Genomic DNA, 18128 nt, shown 5'->3' on the forward strand with positions numbered 1-18128 from the left:
ACAACCTCGCCGCTTTCTAACTGCTAATAGCCACCATTACTCTTACTAAAGAGATTGACATGGACACAGCATAGCATCTAATCCTTGCTTGCAGGGAAAAGTACCCATAAAAGGATTAAATATCTTCAGACACATCCTCCATTTACAAAGGCAAAGCGAATAACTGAAGATTATGGGTAAGGGAACTTTCATGATTCAGATAAGGCATGTCATTTTAAACAACTTTCCAACTGACTTATCATTAAATTTGCTTTGTTTGCTTGGTGGTATTTTTGAAAAGTTAAACCTAGGTAGGCTCAAACCGATTTCTAAACCGTTGAAAACCGCCGCTTAGCTCAGAGAATTTTGAAAGTTTTTCACAGTTAGACAGTACTAGTTTAAGTGTCTTATATAGATAATGTGCTCACTCCCGTGGAGTTATTAAGGAGTCTGCACTGATTGGCTAAACTGCATGTCTGTCAAAAGCACTGAGATAAGGGGGCAGTTTGCAGCGGCTTAGATACAAGGTAATCACAGAGGTAAAACATGTATTAATAAAACTGTGTTGGTTATGCAAAACTGGGGAATGGGTAATAAAGGGATTATCTATCTTTTTAAACAATAACAATTCTGGTGTAGACTGCCCCTTTAAAAGCTTTGCTGGGGTGCTCTTTGCCTCCTCCTGCTGGCCAGGAGTTGAATATCCCACTAGTAACTGGAACGAAATCGTGGACTCTCCATGCCATAGGAAAGAAAAACAAAAACAAATAATGAAATACAAAAAATATCTAAATAGGATAAAAGGTAAAATAAAATTGCTGCACAATAATCAAACAACAAATTTTGTGCAGTTTTGATTACCTTCACTATAGTAATATACTGTATAGTAAAAGTGATGCTACTTGGAAAGTTACTCACGATACCCAAGGAAATGCAACAAACATTTATTATCCACAACAAGCACATAAATAAACCTGAGGTATATAGCATGTAAAAGCAGTTAGAAACAAATCAGTATACTACTGTAATACAAATGTATACAGAACTAGCACGTAAAAACAGTCAAATATTCAGTATACTACTGTAATACTAAGGGCCCATTGATCTAAAGCTCTGATCTGGCAAGATGATCTAACAAGTCCCGCCAGTAATAGGAAGTCACTCAAAGAATTTTAGAGAGGGAAATTTTAGATTGGGAGAAACTTATTAGCTATGCAGGGTCCTGGGCGTTAAGGAGAGACGCATGCATTACAATATAAGGCCTAAAAATAAATCCCAAAGATTTTGTGTGATTTATCGCTATGCCAGTGAGTTTTCGATCATCAGCCCTAAATTAGATTGCACAGTAGCATTATGTAACAGACTAAAAGGGACAGTAGCTACACTGCAATTTTATAAAATGTTTATTTATGTGCAGTAAAACAACTTTGCGATATACTTTCAGAATTTATTTTGCCCCCTTCACATGTAATTTACCATGGATTTTCTAATTCTCAGTGCTGTAAATGCACTCTACTCTGCTGACTCCTCAAGGCTAACATTGCTACATATCTTTTTCTAGCTGGATTTAACAGATAACAACTGCAAAACAATGTACTTTAACAGGGCCATCTTTAATATTGACTGGACCCTGGGCAAAAATTTTCTTGCCCCCCCCCCCCCCCATGCAATTTCGCTCTCCACCCCAACATCCCAAAAAACAACTAAATCAATTTTTGTTTTAATTATTAGCCCAGCAGTGGATTATCCACTGCTGAGCTAATCATTTAAACAAATGAAATAAATTGCAATATGTGAAACTGGACCTAAGCAGTACTAATAAGTAAATAAATATACAAATTCCTCCACTGTGGATTAATTTAATATTCTTTTGAATGTGATTCTGGTGTGAGGTTAGTTGGTTAAAGAGATTTAGGGCAGCCAACAGGAGCAAAGCAAGGTAAAGACTGAGGAGGAAGCATGGAGGTGCAGTATAAGTTTACTGACTGGAACAGTAGAACTACTATAGGAAGCTGTAAAATCTGAGACAGAGAGAAAACAAAAACTATAAAAATAAACCTTACATTAATGTGTGAAGTATCAGCATGACACTATACATCAGCCACAGCAGCACATGTCACTTCTTTGCTAGGAACAAGTTCCCTCTCACCTTACACTAGACAATGCTGCATGGGGAGGGGTGTGTGTGCACTCACTTATTCTTCCCACTGACACCTTTCTACAAAGCACTGTTCCCCTAACAAACTTCAGTTAGTTGATCTTAGGGCCACAGCAGAAAGAGCAGGGCTAAGGGGACCAGCAGACAGGATGCTGTCTGTCCAAGGATGCATGGATACAGTGTGAGATGAGTCACACAGCTTCAAGACTGAAGAGAGCAGTGTATGCAGCTGCACAGATGCTCAAAACCTCACATGCTTGCTGCTCCAGCTTTCTGCTGCATGCGCCTACAGTCAGCCCTACCCAGAAACAATACCTACCACCAGAGCAGTTACCTGGTAACAGTGGTAACCCCAGTAGGACCTTTTATGACGCAATGGGAATGGCTGGATGCTGAGTTAGGGCTTTGCATTCAGTGCTGCACAGTACACATCTAAAACAGCACATGGCACTAGCTTGGCATATCACATGACATCGGCACAGTTTTAAAAAATTTATATATATATATATATATATATATATATATATATATATATACACACACACACACAGAGTAATTTTGACTGTGACAGTATTAGGACTGAATTTGTGTGTTCCCCATGTCAAATCAGCAGTCTGGTATGAACCATAAAAAAAAAAAAAAAAAAAAAAATTTTTTTTTTTTTTTTAGGACTCTTGGGCCCCTCAACAGAAACTGGGCCCTGGGCAGCTGCCCCTTTTGCCCTGTGTTAAAGACGGTCCTGCACTTTATACTAACATAAGATCACATTAGCCCTGTTGTCTGCAGACTCAAACCCAGATTGGCTTTTCTTAATAAGGCAATTGGTGGGGGGAGTTTGACTATTGAAAAAGAAATTCAACAAACAAGATAATTATTAGGTTTTAAAAATGTTTAGATATGTTATTCTATAGCAAGAGAATAGAAATGGCTTGCAATTACTGCCACTTTAACCTGACCTGCAGGGTGAGCTCACTGTAGAAGGCCATGCATTCTGAAACCAAAAACACAATACATACATTATATATATATATATATATATATATATATATATATATATATATATATATATATATATATATATATATATATATATATATATATATATATATATATATATACACACATATACACACACACAGAGTGCCGATCTGTTTCTGTAATTCAATTTACACGGCACAATTTTTAACGCTGCTGCCTACGCGCTTTGTAATTAAACTCGTGTCTTTTATTAACTGGAAATATACAGTCTGGGCCTCGCAAACGTGTATTTTTTTGATGACACAAAACATACTTTATAATCTGTTGAAGTTGGAACTTTTTTTTTTTTTTTTTTTAATAGCAGCACAGCCTAATTCGAGAGAGAGTGCTAAAGAGATCTCTGGATCGAAAGAGGACACCGCTCCACTGTACCACAGACACCGGGAGGGAGAACTACCTATACACTGCGCGGCACTTACCTCATGAGATTGAGGTAACGGAGTGTAAGTATACTCCCAACGGGCTCGTTGTGGAACGTGGATTCATTGCTATATTTGCCTAATCATTTTGCATTATTTGCATCCATCTACAGCCACAGAAGCTTTCTTCCACTATTGGACTTGAATTTTGAACTTTTATAGGGCTTTTTCTGTTGCGAAACAGATTGATATCCAACCTTTCCTATTATTATTATTATCATTATTTATGGCATGTTCAGGCTATCATAATATTTAACCCCTTAAGGACCAGCGACGTACCCTGTATGTCGCTGGCCTTTTTTTGGGACTTGTTTGTTTTATAGCGCGGTCTTGCCACCAGCGTTGAGACTGCTCTATTCCACAAAGCCTGCTGGAGGGAGTGCATTAATAGCGTGTTCTTGCTAGACTTGTGCTATTATGTCCTGAAAAAACCCTTAACGACCAGTGACATACAGGGTACATTGTGGTCATTAAGGGGTTAAGTATCAAGCATAGTGATTTTTGCTAATATTTGAATACTCTTGCATTTAAGGTGGCTGCATTTTGTTATACGTCTTTGTGCACACAATTTGTCACACATAATCCAGCGGGCACTACACTAGTTATGCGGCTAGAACAACACTATTAATTACATTCAAATTAGTTCATTGTATATATTGTATACATTGATTCTTGATACCCTTTGTTATCAACTAAATAACAGCTTATAAGAGTGATACTTAATAACAACTATAGTCACCTTTTTTTTGAATTACAGTATTTTAATCATTTGGTATCCCAAGTGTATATATTAACCAGTTGTTCTATTTAGTTAACTCAGGACTCCCAAATTTAGGGTCCTCTATTCAGAGTGTTGCGCCTTCCTGAATATTCCTAATCCCCTTTTTCTTCCCTCTCTTTATCACATATATATATATATATATATATATATATATATATATATATATATATATATATATATATATATATATATATTTCTATTTTAAACCAGACGTGGACCCCTTACTCCCCCTTACTCCTATTCCTAGAGGGGCCTCCACTGACGAGGCATAAAAAGGCTGACACACACGTCTGGGGTTTTGGGGCAGGACTTGTGTCAGGCTGACATACTGCAGGAAAGTTCTCATCCATGAAAGGCAAAGATAGGCTGCACCCTGCGTGGTGCCATCCCATAGAGTAAACTATTAACCACGGTCAGTCCCCAGTTGATTTTTCCTTTTTTGTTTTTGTATGCAATTGAACCTTGGGAATTTTGTCTTTAAGAGTTAAGAGGATAATAAGACATGGGCCCCTTGCCTACTGTGCATATAGCTGCACCTCCACTAACGAGGCCTAATCTGGGGTTAGCTGTAAAAATTGTTAAGATAATTGTCTTAATATATATTGCCAATACAGGTAACGCCGGGTTTAGGTTCCAGAAAGAATGGTTGTAAATCAAAACCGTTGTAAATTGAAACCCCGTTTATAATGCAAGTCAATGGGAAGTGAGGGAGATAGGTTCCAGGCCCCTCTCAAAATTGTCATAAGTAACACCTAATACATTATTTTTAAAGCTTTGAAATGAAGACTTTAAATGCTAAACAGCATTATAAACAGTATCACATAATCACACAACACATAATATATAATTAAACTAAGTTAAATGAGCAAAAACATTTGCTAAACTGCATTATAAATCGTATAAAATAATCACACAACACAGACTTTACTTGCATTTTTCTGCAAACAGTTCTTTCTATGCATTCCAATCTGGACTGATTTATAGACAGGAAGATCTTGTTCCTATGAAAGCTGCTCGATAGCTCATGTCTAGCTAGACTTATTAATTCCAGCCTGTTACTGTGCTTGGCTTTGAATATCTTTGCTGCAACACAAGCAGACAGCTCCACCTACTGGCTATTTTATTCAATGCAATGCTTCTCAATAGCAGTCACATGACTGGAAAAAAAAAAAAAAGGTTGTTATTCTGAAACGGCGCAAATTGAACCGGCGTAAATCGAGGGCCACCTGTATTGGGCCAGATTACGAGTGGAGCGCATAATTGCGCTTTCGCAAGCACAATTGTGCGCTGGTATCTGAAGTGGCCTGCAAGGTCACGTTTGAATTGCATGGAAGCTTTGCGCTCAAAAGAGCGCTCTTCCATAGGCTACAATGGGAGCCTTGTTCTCATGCTGTGTCTCAGCGAAGGGGGCATGTAGCACAGCGATAGGCAGCAATTTTAAATATATATATATATATGTATGTATATGAATATATACATATATATTTATGTGTTAATTTGCGTATATACACATTAACACATAAGCATATGCATATATATTTACAGGCAACACATAGTTTCCATAGACCGCTATGTAAAGTCACTTTTCGGTGCTATTTTTTTTTTAGAACACCCCACATCTGCCACCTTTAAACCCCTAAAAACTTTTCATAAAAAAACAAACAAAAATAAAAACCCTATTTCGGTGCTGGTTAATTTTCTGAATGCTAATTGCTACCTCTGCTGGGTACAAAGAGTTTACATACATTTCAGTTTTAAACAAATATTTTTTTTTTAGTAGGTAAAATTGAAGAGAAAACATTTTTCCCTGGATCATCCTCCTACCACTGTTTAAGTCGAATAACCTAACCTTGAGTTTCACCCTATACTGTCTAACTTTATGAAGTGAAAGAGTTAACAGAAACATGACATTTTTTGTTAAAAAAAGCTACAACCTTTAAACATTAGTTTGCCATTACTAGCCTCTCATACAACATACAGGCACAATAACTCATAACCCTAATAATACAGCAAACACAACATGCTATAAGGAGGCAAAAGAGAAACCCTATAGCTTTTAATTAATGGAAAAGACATTTAAAAAGGGACATGGAAGTAATTGTAAGCACTATATGGCATCAATGTTTACGTAAAATTCTTGCGAACAATGCAGCAATATATAGTGTTCAAAACACTGTCACTTGTTTATAGCTATAAGGCATAGACAGGTCAAAAAAACTGAAATGTGCATTGGTCCATTTCGATTTTAAACAGAAGCATTTTGCAATATAACTTTTACTAGACACCTTTTTGCTAAGAAAAGTATCACTGTTCCAGTGGCATCTGCATATATGCTACGTGCAACTAGAGGATCAGAATTCAAACACCATGTGAAGCCTTAATTTATGTCATACAAGCCACCGCTGACTGAGAAGCTGTAGTGTATAAATGCTAGTGCACGAGCCATTCAGCATATGCATGTATGCCACTTAAAAACAGTAATACGACTTTTGCTAGAAGCATTTTTTCTAATGGAAGTAATTTGCAAAAAACAGTAGCACTGCATTATGGGAAATATTTTGTGCATTTGACAGATGGATAACTTTGTGCCTGCAGACTACCCATGCAAGAATAATACAAATCTGAATATTTGGCTTATATGGCCCCTAAAAAAAAAGTGGATGCATTTATACTAGAGAGAGTTTAAGACACTTCCTAATAAATTCCTTTTAAGTTAAAATCAGAAATGCGAAAATAAATGTCTATAATTTTAACAAGCTCCCTCCAACATTTAATTGCTGCACTTGCATCTATATTTGTTTATGGATGAACCAGCCATCCTTTTAAGCAGAACTGGAATTAAACTCTAAAAATTGTTGGTTTTTTAAATTGGATATTGCCCAGTTTAAACTTATGTTTTTTTATTTATCTCTCTCTCCTGCTGAAGACAATTAGGGACATTTATAAAACACAGAATAAAAGACTGTGTAAACAAAGCTGTTAGGAACATACAATTGTTAAAATAATTATCTAAATGAAATTTCCACATAGCACTATTAGCTAACTCTATTTTATTGTTATTTTTATTTGCCCCTAATTGTCTTCAGCAGAAAATAGAAAACTTAAGTTCAAACATGGCGGTGCCCATTACTTTACAGAATATAATCATTTACTCTTATATCTTCAATATTTAATATAATTGTAATACATGCATCTACTTATTATTCTAAGGCTAATCTTTGCTGGGAATGCATCATTATGTCTAGCGTGTATTTATGTTTTATTATCCCTTTAAAGGAGAACAAATGGACAGCAGTGTTCAAAACGTTCTATATGTTTTGCTTTTCTAACTCTCAGCCACAATATTGTATGTTTTGTTGTGCTATTTAGGGCACTATCACAGTGAAATAAAAGCTCCCATTCCAGTTATAGATTTTATTTATAGCATAACAATTAAAATGTTATCCTCTTTGACATGAAGAAGCCCCTTCCCTGAAAAGGATGGGACAGAAACAGGCCCCGCCCACATAGATCTAAATTGAAGTTATCCCCTAACAAACCCATAACTAGTTTGATGTACAATGGATTAATCCAATATGCCATAAAAAAGGTGTGGGGGAGGGGGTCAATGGGGATCCAATTACAAGTGGGCCAAGATATAGAAATTGCAGTTTTATCTACCGATAATTTCTTGTTATCTTGGCCCCCTAATTGGATTCCCCATTGACATGAAGTGAACGCAAAGCACTAAACAATGGGGGGGGGGGGACACAGGACTATAAATATATACTGCAAAACATATATAATATTTATAGTGAAACAACAGAGGACAAAGCATTTCTTCCAATGCAGAATTTCCAAACTTGTAATAAATCACAAAGGTGTACAAATTCTTCCAGACTGCAGCTTGAGAAATCTCAGAAACTGAAGCATTAGACTGCAAAGTCCAAGAGGTGGATATTTCCCTAGTTGAGTGAGCCTTCCTGCTATCAGGAACAAGAACTTGCTGAAAAGCTTGTAAGCTAATCCAAAGAGCAATACTCTGTTTTACTGGAGCATAACCTTTTATTTTTCCAAATGGAATAACCAGCAAACGAGATGTTTTATTAAAGTCCTTAGTTCATTCCAAGTAAATACAGTAAACACATCTCACCACATCAAGTGTATGAAGGCGTTGACCCTAACAAAGCTTCTTGTCCATGTAGAATGTAGGAAGAGCAACCACTTAATTCAGGTGAAAAGCTGAAACCTCTTTAGGAAGAAACTCTGGTACTGTATGAAAACTGCCTTGACTTGGTGAAAAACTGTATAAAGGTGAATCCGCTGAAAGAGCTTGAAGTTCAGAAACTGGGTTAGCTGAAGTAACAGCAAGAAGGAACACAGTATTAAATGTAAGGTACCACAAATTTAAAGACTGTAGAGATTCAAAAGGGGCCGACATCAAAGCAGACAAAACTAGGAGGGAAAAAGAATGTACTGGAGGTTTTACGTGCAGAATAGCTTGAAAAATTGTCTAATTGAATCGTCCATGGCCCATTTGACACCTGTAATTGCAGAGATGGCTGAAACTTGAACTTAAAAATCCTGTAAGGAGTTTTCCTGCTTCCAAAAAAAAAAAAAACATACTTCATGAAAACTAAAGTAACAACTGTTCTTCTGACTCTTATGTGGACAATTAAAATGAAACAAACCTTATCCTAATAGAAAATAAGATAAGGAAAATCACAAGAAAAAGTAAACTAGACACTCTACTGGTGAAAAATTGCAAAATAAACAAATCACTAAGTGTACCTACCATTAGCCTGTGGACTATGTGAGTGTGTATACTTACTGAGCAGACACCCACTCTACCACTTACCCAACTGCACTCTTACACCCTTCAGTAGAAAGCCCATCCAGTGCTATATAGAACAGAGGCTTTCCATGCGAGTACAATGACGAGGCAAAACAGGAAGAGGCAAGGAACCAGTCTCAGCAACACCTGTAGCAGGCCACTGACAGACTCTTGCAGAAGATTTACTTTATTGAGCCCAAGTACTCCTTTCTTATCTTTTTTTATTCCAAGGGGATTACAGTGTTAACGGACCCTTCCCCAAAAAAAGCTGCAGTCTCTCAAATCTTCACCAACTCCTGTATAAGAGGTGGGAGGGATTAAAAGCTTTTAGAATGTTGGGTATCTTTGCCTCCTCTTAGTAGCCAGGAGTTGAATCCCTGGAGTAATGTCTTGTGGACTCTCACCACCTTAAAGAAATTATATTTACAGTTGTTTGCTTGCTCAGAAAGAACAATGAGAACATACATGAAATGCAGAATGACAGCGTTTTGTGAATCACTAGACTTTAATTGGTTAAGTGAACTTGGTGTATAAATTATAACATAACTGGTTACACCTGAGCTAATTTGGGTTTGCTATAACACAGGGCGTGTGGAGCTAGGCTTAATTTGCTAAAATTCATGCTAGAGAATTAAGAATACAAAATTCTCTTTCCATTCAACAACATCCCTGTCTCTATGCCTACGGTTTCATTGCCTAACCTTTAAAACAGAACTTAGCCACATCTTCATTTTTTGGATTATTCTACATGTCTCACGAGGTATTGATGAGGAGTGGATCCGTCCCATTGAAAATATACTAAAACAAATTAAGCTCTCTTTATGTGACAGACTTTCAACCATACTTTTTTCTATTACATTGCACTTCTGAGCTTATTCTGTTAGTAGTTAAAAACTTTTTCAAAGATGATCTTCTGGAAAAAATACATTAGGAAATCACTACTTTGAGCACAAACCAAAACTACTGCAATCTATATATATTTTTAATATATCTAGAAAAATTGCAGGACTTTGGTGTCTGGTGGATGTACAAAGTAATGAAACGCTTCAATTTTTTCCCTTCAAAAGCTCATGTAAAACTTTTTTATGTTAATGACTTGATTCAGATTTGATGTTATGTTAAATCAGCTTTTTTTTTGCTGAATATAAGGGACGCTATGACTTAAAGGGCTTGTTGAAGGAATAGCTAAAAACAGGCTGCATTCAGCATTGCATTGGTCTGCGTTTAAGTTATGGAACATGTGTCCACTGAGGTTATATAAAGTAATACGTGCAACTATGTTTACCCATTGACTATCTCTCCTGAGGAGGACAATTAGGGACAGCAATGGTATGAAAGAGGCAATAACAGACATGGCTGTGTTGAACATAGAATTGTTAAAGCAATTATCTAACAGGATTTCCTCACAGCATTGTCTGCACAGCATATTGAATTGTCTCTCCCTAATTGTCCTCACAGAACTGATTAGGGGATAAATTAAAGGAATGAAAAGGTCAAATCTGAAATAGAATAATTTTTGCAATATACCATAGTTGTTAAAAAGTGCTTCTAGCAGAACTTATAACTGTTATCAGTGAAATATGCACATATGCTACAAGGACTCATGCACCAGTATTCTCGGAGTTAAAGGGATAGTAAACCTAAATATTTTCTCTTTCATGATTCGGATAGAAAGTTGCTTAAAATTGCATGTTCTAATTTACACCTATTGTCAATTTTTCTTTGTTCTCTTGATAGATGATTATATATATATATATATATATATATATATATATATATATATATATATATATATATATATATATATATATATATACACACGAAGAGTTATTCAGGGATTCCTGACAGATAGTGTTACAATGTAACCATCGCTAATTTTGGAAATAGTGCTGCTTGTATTAATTGCAATATAACTTACAAAAAAGCAAAGAACATGTAAACATTGGGTATTTCTAAACTCAGGACAAAATTTAGATACTATTAGCATGGTTGTTTTTTGGTGGTTGTAGATGTGTAACAGATTTTGGGGGTCAAAGTTAGAAAAAGTGTGTTTTTTTTCATTTTTTAAATCATATTTTATAACTTTTTTATAGTAAATAATAAGATAATGAAAATAATGGTATCTTTAGAAAGTTCATTTAATGGCGAGAAAAACGGTATATAATATGTGTGGGTACAGTAAATAAGAGGAAAATTACAGCTAAACACAAACACCGCAGAAATGTAAAAATAGCCCTGGTCCTTAATGGTAAGAAAATTGAAAAGTGCTGTGGTCACTAAGGGGTTAAACAACTTTCTAATTTGCTTGGTTCCATTGGTAACCTATGTTGTAGAGAATACCTAGGTGGGCTTAGGAGCAGTGATGCACTACTGGGAGCGAGCGGCTAATTGAAGACTGCACACGCAGATCCTTAGAGCAATGTAACATTTTACTACCAGTCTTTCCCACCCCAACTGCACCCCTGCTGATTCTTGTTCACATAGCATTTATTAACAGAATACAGCAGTATTAATATTTCTAGTATATGTGGTGGCAAAATCAAGTTGTTCAAATGACAAAAAGTCAAAGGAGCTCTGTGTAAACTATGTAATAAACCCAAGCAGGTAATATGAATAATGGGGAGCACATTAAAGGGGAGAGATAATTTTACAGTATAATGCTGGACCGCTCACTTGCCTCCTTGATTCCCTCCCACACCTCCCGTCAGCACCAGCAGATGATCGCACCCGGTTCCATATCCAGCAGATGCCATGAGCTCAGGAACTCCAGCTCTCGGCTGTAACTTAACAGACGAGACTGCTGTAGCTTCCTACACCTCTGACGTTTATATACACGTTTCATTGGTTTAAGGGGTTAAAGGTTCAAAGATGAACAATGGGGTTGAGGTCCACAGAGTGTGGAGGGAAGGCCATGCAAATTAGCACTCCTTGCTTTTCCTTGGACTTCAGAAAATACTGGCACAGTTTCCATGTGTATTTCAGCTCACTGACCTACTTGAAAAAGAATCATATTCTGTACAATGCAAAGGATCTAGTGACTCTGCAATGATATGTGTTTAAAAGGGGCAGTAAAAAACTTGAGATTTTTTTTTTACATTGAAAATGTTTAGTCATGCATAATGAAGCAATTTTGCAATATACTTTATTTTGCTCCCTTTTCATGTAGTGTACCTCTGAAAAAATGAAATACACACTGCCGACTTCTCAAGGAAACCCTGCTACATAGCTTTACCTAATAGGATTTAACAGATAACAACTGCAAACAACGCATTTTATGCTAAGATAATGATGTGGCCAACCTTGACGTCTGCAGATTAAAGCCCACATTGGTTCCTCCAAATAATAAACGTGGTGGGTGGAGTTTGGCTTTTGAAAAATAATTACAGCAAAAAGGAAGTTAACATGTTTTTAAAACATTTAGACTATAGCAACACAACAGAAACATATTTTAAAAGTGAAACAACAAAAATAATAAAAGTATATTGTAGAGGTTTTTTTATATGTACAATTTATAATTTTATATTACCATCTCAAAGTGTTTAATGTCCCTTTAAAGAAGTAGTTTAGAGACAACTAAACCCCCAAGACTGCAGTTTGCAATTCATCTTTTGATTGTACTTTTGCTTACTGGAGTAGGATACGCCTTTTTCAGCTGGGCTTGTTAGCCTATATACCTGGTCTTCTGAAGGTGTGATCACTTTTGGTCTGCCTGGTCTTACTTTGGATGAAGAAGATTAGGCTTAAAAGGACAGTCTACACCAGAATTTTTATTGTTTTAAAAGATAGATTATCCCTTTATTACCCATTCCCTAGTTTTGCATAACCAACACAGTTATAATAATTACTTTTTACCTCTGTGGTTATCTTGTATCTAAGCCTCTGCAGACTGCCCCCTTATTTCAGTTCTTTTGACAGACTTGAATTTTAGCCAATCAGTGCTGACTCCTAGGTAACTACACGTGCATGAGCACAGTGTAATCTATATGACACACATGAACTAACACCCGCTAGTGGTGAAAAACGGTCAAAATGCATTTAGATAAGAGGCAACCTTCAGGGTCTAAGAAATTAGCATATGAACCTCCTAGGTTTAGCTTTCAACTTAGAATACCAAGAGAACAAAGCAAAATTGGTGATAAAAGTAAATTGGAAAGTTGTTTAAAATTACATGTCCTATTTAAATCACAAAAGTTTATTTTGGACTAGACTGTCCCTTTAAGAAAATCTCTTAAGTATGCATTGTGCTGCCTACTTCGAAATAGTAAACAGTTACATTTTGGTGCTTGGAACGTTTTTTCAGCACCAAGGAGACCAACTTGTCCTCAAATTAGTTCACTAAGCTTTTTGTTTTACATGATTATAAAAAGGTATTTCAAATAATGGCCATCTTCAAATGCGCTACCAGTAGCACTTGCAGAAGCACTAGCAGGACCATACTGAAAGAATTAATATTAGTTGTGAATAGTATTTGACTTAACGATTAACGTGTACGAAAATTCAGATAGAGCAAACAATTTGAAACAACTTTTCTTAACTAATTTGCTTCTTTTTCTTGGCATCCTTTGTTGAAAAGCATACCTATGTTGGCTCGGGAGCAGCAATGCACTGCTGGGAGCTAGCTGTTGATTGATGGCTGCACATGTATGCCTCTTGTCATTGGCTCACCTATGTTCAGCTAGCTTTTACTATTGCACTGCTGCTTCTTCAGCAAAGCATACCAAGAGAATGAAGCAAATATTTGATAATAGAAGTAAATGGAAAGTTGTTTAAAATTGTAGAAGTCTTCCCAATTTACCTCTAATATCAATTGTGCTTAGTTCTCTTAGTATCCTTTGTTAAAGAGTTATTCAGGGTGAGTTCAGAAGCGTGCATGTGTCTTTAGCCATCTGGCAGCAGTGTTTGCAACAATGTTGTATATAATTGAAAACACTACTGACATAGAATGCTAAAGAAACGTGCAGACTCTTATCGGTCTACCTAGAATTACCCTTCAACAAAGGCTAGCATGCGCTAAATAAAGAACTTTTAATTATGCTTTCTAAAGGGATAGAAAGATCAAAAATGAAATTTGCATGGTGGATTTCAATTTCAAAAAGAAGCATTTTTGTAATATACTTTTATTAGTAAAAATGCTTCTAGTAAAAGTTATTACTGTTTTTCTGCAGCATACGCACATATGCTGTGAGGGCAGTGCACCAGTATTCAACACTGCACCTTCTCAGAGAGTCAGCAGTGGCTTATATGATATAAATTACATCTTCAGAAGCAATACACACTACTGCCAGCTCTCTGACAAGGTGTGCTGTTTAAAGGGACAGTCTACAACAGAATATTTATTGTTTTAAAAGAGAGATAATCCCTTTATTACCCATTCCCTAGTTTTGCAAAACCAACACAGTTATATTAATATACTTTTTACCTCTGTGATTACCTTGTATCTAAGCCTTTGCAAACTGCCCCCTTATTTCAGTTCTTTTGACAGACTTGCATTTTAGCCAATCAGTGCTGACTTCTAGGAACTCCATGTGCAGGAGCACCGTGTTATCTATATGACACACATGAACTAACACCCTTTAGTGGTGAAAAATTGTCAAAATGCCCTGAGATGAGAGGCGGCCTTCAATGGCTTAGAAATCAGCATATGAACCTCCTAGGTTTAGCTTTCAACTAAGAATACCAAGAGAACAAAGAAAAACTGGTGATAGATGTAAATTTGAAAATTGTTTAAAATGACATGCCCTATCTGAATAATGATAGTTTGTTTTGGACTAGACTGACCCTTTAAATACTTTTGCTCGACCCCTTACAGGATATGTGCATATGCTACAGAAAAATAGTAACTTTTACTAGAAGCATTTTTGCGAATAGAAGTATATTGCAAAAATGCTTATAGTTCAAATTGAAATGCACATATACAGATTTCAATTTTGAAATTTCTCTCTCTTTAATGTCCCTTTAAGGCTGAAATTTGAAACAGTTGTTATATTATAAACAAGACTTGGAATTTGAAATTGATTGATTCTAAGCCAGATATTAGGTGGATAATTGTATCAACGTATTGCTTAAATAAATGTAATACCAATGAACAATTAAAATGGGTAAAACACTTTGTACTATAGATTTCTTACAGAAGACAAAGAAACAAAATATTGTAATGCTTTTACACTTCAAATTTTCAGAGAAGCAATTTTTAAATGGGCAATCTAGTGCTTATTTAAAGGGACATTCTGATGACCTTTTTTTTTATAAGATTACAAAAGGTATTTTAATTAATGTCCATCTTCAAAGGTGCTAACAGTAGTTCTTGCAGAAGTGCTAGCAGGACCATACTGAAAGAATATTAGATGAATACATCTTTGAATAGAAACATATATGCAATATACAGGTATTGGCAAAAAATGCTCCTAGTAAAAGTTATCACTGTTTTAGCGTTAACATTTTCCTCTGCATGTGAAACATACCTAGATATTCTGAGTGCACACGCATTTTAAATACTGCAGCTGCTCAGAGCAAAAGTGGAGATTGTATCATGCCAGCAATTAACAAATTGAGTCATTACCAGATGATACAAGCACCTTAGGCTCTCTGAGAAAGGGCTGTGTTGAAAAATGCTGGTGCACAGTACATTTGAACCACTATAGCTTTTATTAGAAGCATTTATGCTAAATATGTGTATATTACAAAAATGCTTCTTTTCAACACTGAAATGCATCCATGAGGATTCCAATTTTGGCTGGAATGCCCCTTTAAGGTGGGACAATCTAGATAATTTCAAAGTGAAACAACTAAAAATGTAATTCCTGTATGCTGAGCCAAAGCTGCCCACTTTAATATGAACATAATTATCCCTTTAACAACTAAAACAAAATAATGCATTTTTCTAAGTTCAAGAAAGTAACCTCGTATTACCAGAGCCTGATTCAAAACAATTCATGCCTTTTACATACATAGTATTTGTATTCTGAGGGCTCTGCTGATACCAGGCCTAGTATGAATATGGATTATTAATATTACCCCATTCACCTGTATATCCTACAAACGTGTGTATGAATTTTGTACACTCACTACTTGACCATATACTTGATAGCACAACGGTGCACATACGAGTTAGTGGAAATATATGTATGTAAATATATTTTAAAAATGTTTCTTGGTGTATTTGTGTTGTTTATATCAGGCCTAAACCCAGGTCATAGCATTAAAGGACCCTCATTGTCTTGCTACTAAGAGTGACAAAGGTCAGGAACTCTTTGGAAGGCGGAAGTTACCTGACTTCAGGAGTCGTTGCCGTCCCCCAATGCCGAGTAAATACCACTCCGCTTCAGCTGTCGAACACAACACTGCAGAAAGTCAACCAAACCCTGCGGCACAACGAGAGGAGGTGCCAGCTTTGACAGGACTTTACTTAACCAATCAATACTCGTTGGAGGTAGAGGGCTCTAGATGGACAGCCAAACTACCAATAATAATTCAGCAGGCGTATTCCCACCCCACCCATGTAAAGAAGACAACATAGTTTCTGTGCCCATTTTCTCTGTGCATGACAGTCAATTATTGCGGCCAATAGCAAGTTCGTCTGTTTTGATTGGCATGAACAATAACAAATAGAACTTATACTTTATTATATACGTTTGCACTTTTCAGTCTCGCCTTACTTGTTTTCAGGAAACGACTGTGACAGGGAGAAGCGGGTAATAAACAACATAAGGTGACCTAAGGGGCGTGATTATATGCATATGGACCAATTGCGTTCAGGTTACGCCCTTAGGGAATGCTTACAAATTACGTTGAGAGTCGTCACAAACAACAAGCTAAAAGTTAGTAGTCATCATTTTAGTGGCAGTGCCCGAGGGCACTGTTTCCTTTGCTAGGAGTGTGTTACGTACACATTACGTATCAGTCAGAGCGCTCAACTGAATTATCTCCCTTGTGCTGAGCTACAGCTGCAGCCCTTATGTTTATTGGATAATATGGTGCTCAGATGTCTTTGTGTTTAGCGCTGCAGAGTTCATTCATGTAGTATTACGTTTTCCCAGACGTGTTTTTAACAGTTGCTATTCATAAAGTTCATCAGGTGATCTAGCGCAGTGTTTCTCAACTCCAATCCTAACGGGCCAAGTAGACACGATCTCTTAAAGTGATGGTAAACTTTAGCTAATCAAATGCCTTATCTGTAATCTTTATATATAAATGCATATGTGAAAGGGGTAAATGTGTGCAGATTGTAATTCTATTACATATAATGGCCGGGTTTCTGTCGAATTTTGCTACCCTCTCATTGCGCATGCGCACACTTAAATTCACTGTATTCCACATAAATTAAGTTGTAAAGCATGTGTGGAAAGCAGTAATATATGTGCGTTCATGAGCACTGGGAGGTGTAACAAAATTCAATGTCTAGATAGCAAATATCAATGATTTTCTTTGCAGTTTCTTCAACAGTAATTTGCAGCGCTATATATCATCACAAAGGTTTCTCCTAAATTCATTAACTTACAGTTAATAACTTAAGGAGTAACCTTTAACCCCTTAATGACCACAATGTACCCTGTATGTCACTGGTCGTTAAGGGTTTTTTCAGGACATAATAGCACAAGTCTAGCAAGAACACGCTATTAATGCACTCCCTCCAGCAGGCTTTGTGGAATAGAGCAGTCTCAACGCTGGTGGCAAGACCGCGCTATAAAACAATCAAGTCCCAAAAAAAGGCCAGCGACATACAGGGTACGTCGCTGGTCCTTAAGGAGTTAATTGTGATGATATATGGAGCTACAAATACATATCGAGGGTGCATGCACAGAAAAAGCATTGAGATTTGCTATCTAGCCGTCGAATTTTGCTACCACTCTCAGTGCGCATAACCAGACATACGTCACCGCATTCCAAACATGCTTTACAATATATGTGGAATGCAGTGATGTAATGTTTGCGCATACGCAA

The 18128-nt window shown here is 36.5% G+C and overlaps 1 protein-coding gene across 1 annotated transcript in view; it reads right to left on the reverse strand.

Annotated features, from left to right (window-relative positions):
- The window catches only part of RAB5B (RAB5B, member RAS oncogene family), a 223186-nt gene extending 206617 nt beyond the window's left edge, over positions 1-16569 (reverse strand). Inside the window, exon 1 of the mRNA XM_053708118.1 lies at positions 16457-16569. The gene's annotated coding sequence lies outside the window, so the exon portion shown is untranslated. The remainder of the gene's footprint in view (positions 1-16456) is intronic.
- Between the last annotated feature and the right edge of the window lie 1559 nt (positions 16570-18128).

The sequence above is a fragment of the Bombina bombina genome, chromosome 3 (genome assembly GCF_027579735.1).
Source record: "Bombina bombina isolate aBomBom1 chromosome 3, aBomBom1.pri, whole genome shotgun sequence".
Taxonomy (NCBI): Eukaryota; Metazoa; Chordata; class Amphibia; order Anura; family Bombinatoridae; genus Bombina; species Bombina bombina.